At 36.6% G+C, this 4,431-nt stretch overlaps 1 pseudogene; it reads left to right on the top strand.

Moving 5' to 3' along the window:
* Positions 1–2,203: 2,203 nt before the first annotated feature.
* On the top strand, positions 2,204–3,500 carry LOC100610025 (transmembrane protein 184C-like; annotated as a pseudogene).
* The last annotated feature ends 931 nt before the right edge of the window (positions 3,501–4,431 follow it).

Genomic DNA, 4,431 nt, shown 5'->3' with positions numbered 1-4,431 from the left:
GCATAGATATATTTGCCCCAACAAATATATCCGGGAAGGACCAACTTCCCGGATGGAGGTGTCTGAAAACATATTTTAAAATTTGGCTAATCTTCTTTCATATCCATATCTTGGACTTTTTTAGCTAATGGTATTTTGGAGATTTTTAGGTAATGACATATCTCCATGGATATAGCAAACAGTGCTAGTTGATGGAGTGCTGTATTGGTAATCTGCCCTATAGCAGAATTACCTCTACTACGAGTGAGAGTTAAGGAAGGCAACCTAATAATTTTGAGGCACGTAATGTAGCAAGGATGATTTACATCACACACTTACAATCACAGGCACACATATGCGATCATAAAAATTGAAACTAAAAATATCACCGTGTTGTTATATCTTTCAATTGGCTAAAAGATTTTATATTTATCACACCTTGCCTCCAATCACATTACTTGATGCTGTAGAAAAATTGCCATGTTAAGTACCATTAAGAGCTAAGGAGTAGCATCTAAATTTTAATCCAGATTTAATATATAGTAATGTTTGTCTTATTAAAAGTTCTATGCTTAATTTCTTCCTTTTAGAAAACCCATTGATATTCTGAATACCAACCACATTGACATTCTCAACTGAAGGAAATTTAATTATTTTCCATTATTAGACTTTGTCTTTAACACAAGGGAAAAACTGGAAAGAAAACCAATAAAATGATATGAACTTCAAGTACATGACGAGACATTAAAGATATAATTAAATCATGCACTTTGGCATTCATATACAATTTGTATTATTTATGTATAGAGGCACCTTAGCAATACACAGGAGCCTGGGTACCTGACCATCTATTCTAGTAAGGAATTCAATACAAGGCAAAACCAGAAAAAATTTATTCACCTCGTGATGAAGACCCTGAGGACACCATGACAGCCATCCTCCAAGGTATTTTGCATTCACACAGTCTTTTGAGCACTTCAGAAGAAAGACATCTCATGTGAACTCTTTGTGATTCTTCCTCTAGTCTTGGGAAACTCCTCCCCAAGTCTATTCCTGTGTTATCTCCTGTAGAGGATGCTTGCTCATATAGATTGCTGCTTCTTCCAATTATTTTATTCCATACTCTGAGAGAAAATTTTTTTAAATAGCACAGCTACATAGTGCTACTGATTGTTTTCCTCTTAAGCAAATTCAAGTGTAATTGTCTTTATACCCAAAAGACTGGGGTGATGAGTAGGGGTAGGCATGGCCAGTATGAAGCAAATAAAGTTTCTTTTCACCCACCCACTTCCCTCTAGTAATTTTCTTATGCTATTTGTCATCCCTGATCATTAAACTACACAAGCTTTTCTTTGATATTTTGTAGCTTACTTTTACCCATAGAGACTAAGAAGCTTTTCAGCTACTTGGTAACCCAGTGCCCCATTCTCATGCAGAGGATGACTTGTTTCACCTTAGGGTCAACATCATTTGCTTCCAAACTTTCTAAAATAAGTTTTCTTCCCAATTTTCTTTTCAATCCTGTACTCTGAATGTATTTACCTGATAAAAATTGAGTACTAATATTAGACCTTCTAAAGATATGCTATCTAAAGCAGTGCTCCTAACATATCGATTTTAGCTTTTACAACAGTCTGATGTGAGAGATATTTGGAGGTAGGTAGGCACTTCAGAACCTCTCAAAACCCATAATGTAGGCAGTCATCTATGATGAGTATATGTAAAGTATCCTTGGGATTCAGCATTAAGTTCATTCATGGAAACTTGTAGAACTCACTTCTTAGGACAGTTGAGATACTAATACAGGATTTCTTCCAAGTTGTAATCTAATGCATTCATTAATAAAAACATTAAATTCAAAGTCCTGGTTGGTCCTTGCACTCCATCACAGGGGATGTTCCATGTGAATGAGTGAGGAAATCCTGAGGCCTTATCTACCAGCAGAATTGGGTGAAGAGACACCGGAGGGAGGAATCTCAGTCCCCAAAGAAAATAGCCAGCCGGCAGGTAGCTGTGGGGCAGAAGTGGAGTGTGCAGGGTGGCACCCTGAGTGGCCTCAGTTGCAGCAGCAGCAGCAGCACAAACACAGTTCTGGCCAAGGAGGTGGCTTAAGCTGTTGGTAAAATTGGGCAACAGCTCTTTCTCCATAGTACATGAGTTGACAAAACAAAGGACAAGGTTCCCGTTACAATCTCCTTCAGGCTTTTTTCCCTTGCCACTCGGAGCTGATTTGTACGAAAACATGCTTTGCACTTGTACCTGGAGGAACTGGAGACAGTGGGTTCGAACTTTAGCGGTGGTCATCTACCTGGTGTCCATAGTGGTTGTGGTTGCCTTATGCATATGGGGATTACAGAAACTGGAGATTCAAATGCACACCAAAGGCTTAGTTTATTGCTGGAATTGTTTTTGCTGTTGACAATACGTATATCGTTATGGGTTATATTGCTACAGTTAGTGCATTATATGCAACCTAAACTACAAAAACCAATCATAAGGATTCTTTGGATGGTACCCATTTACAATTTAGATAATTGGATACTCCAGCATTGCAATATATGTGCATACCTGCAGAGAATTCTATAAAGCTTATGTCATGTACAACTTTATGAGATTCCTTACCCATTATCTAACTAACCATTATCCAAATCTGGTACTAATTACTGAAACCAAATATCAGCAGAAACATTTTCCTCCTCTATGTTGCTGTCTACCATAGACTACGGTAGAAGTATTGCTGTTTAGGCAAACTAGGTATATTGCAGTATACAGTTGTCAGACCATTCACCACCATCATTGTTTTAATCTGTGAACTGCTTGCTATATATGATTAGCTTTTCATATACTTAGACTTATTTGGTTATGATAAACAACATGTCACAATTGTTTGCCATGTAGTGTCTTCTGCTATTTTACAAAAAACTAAAGGAAGAACTGAGCCTAATCCAACATGTTGGCAGATTTCTTTGTGTAATGCTGGTATTATTTGTTTCTCTTTGGCAAGTAGTAATTATTGCTTTGATGGTAAAATTTGGCATTATTTGTGAAAAGCATGTATGGAAATGGCAAACTGTAGAAGCTGTGGTTCCAGGACTCCAGGACTTTATATCTGCATTGAGAGTTTCCTTGTTGCTATTGCCCATCACTACACTTTCTCATTAACCATATCTCCAAGAAGCAGAACACGGCTCATGCTCTGATTCCTTCCTTGCCATGTGGGATGTTTCAGATATTAGTATTTTTGAACAAGTAAGGCACGTTGGATGGACAGTCAGGAGACATCATAGGAAAAATTTGTTTCCCGAGGATCACAATCAGAATGAGCATACAAGCTTATTATCATCATCATGGAGATGCAATTTCCACAGCCTGTTTTATGTCACTTTAACCCATGGGTCACTGTAAGGATTTGGACACACTGAGACTCCCCAGACTACAGCTATTATGCCTAAAATATCTGATGAAATACTTAGTAATACTATAGGAGAGAAAAAAATTCAGATAAATCTGTGGATTCCTGAACAGTGTGGAAATCAAACTGTGCAACTATATTGTACCGTTACCTGGTATTCCATGGCTCAGGATTTTGTGCTTGGGAAAAACCATGAATAATGGGAAATTTCAACACAAAAATAGCCGAAATCCAGGTACAATTACTGGAGAGAGATATATATACACATATGCTTTGTACATCAAAAGTAATCTGTCTAAATTTCCTAGACCTCGACTTGATTTCTTAACATTAGAGTATCATATAATCAAATGACAGAAAAAGACACAACTAAACCTTCCTGATGTTAAATTGCTTTATCAAGAGAAGGACATTAAAAAATCAGTGCTTCCTACTACTGCTGCATGAATATAATGTTCTGTAATTAACAGAAAGCATAATGCAGAAATACAAATTAGTGGAACTTAATCATAATCATGTGCCGTATAAGCTTACCTGATAATTATTTCCCTATTCCTCAACTCAATGTGTTTCAATAAAGGAAAATTCATCCGTAAAAACCATTAAATTATATTTCTGTTGTGAAAACCACAGACCATTGAACTTGATATCCTTTTTGTCAGTATTATTGAACATACAACTAAAGATATGATCACTAAACACAATAGCTAATATTATTGAGCCTTGATTCTAGACATACATTACCTCATTTAATCTTCACAAACACCATATAGAGTAGGTTCTATTATTTTCTAGATTAAAATGTTAAGGGAATAGAGGTTCCAAAAGGTTAGATCATTTTCTCAATATCGCACAGCTAGTAGACAGCGGAATGTGGATTGAACCCAAATCCTTATGATTCCACCGTTTTTATGCATAGCCCCTACACTACACAGTTTCCATGTTTGTAATTAGTATGAATTCATCAAGTACCTATGCCACAAAACACATATCATATAAACAAGCTCATTTACTTATCAAGTCATGGAACTACGAAAAAA

The sequence above is a fragment of the Pan troglodytes genome, chromosome X (assembly GCF_028858775.2).
Source record: "Pan troglodytes isolate AG18354 chromosome X, NHGRI_mPanTro3-v2.0_pri, whole genome shotgun sequence".
In the NCBI taxonomy this organism is placed as follows: Eukaryota; Metazoa; Chordata; class Mammalia; order Primates; family Hominidae; genus Pan; species Pan troglodytes.
Note: the sequence above shows the minus strand (reverse complement) of the source record. Positions and strands in the feature narration are given on the sequence as shown.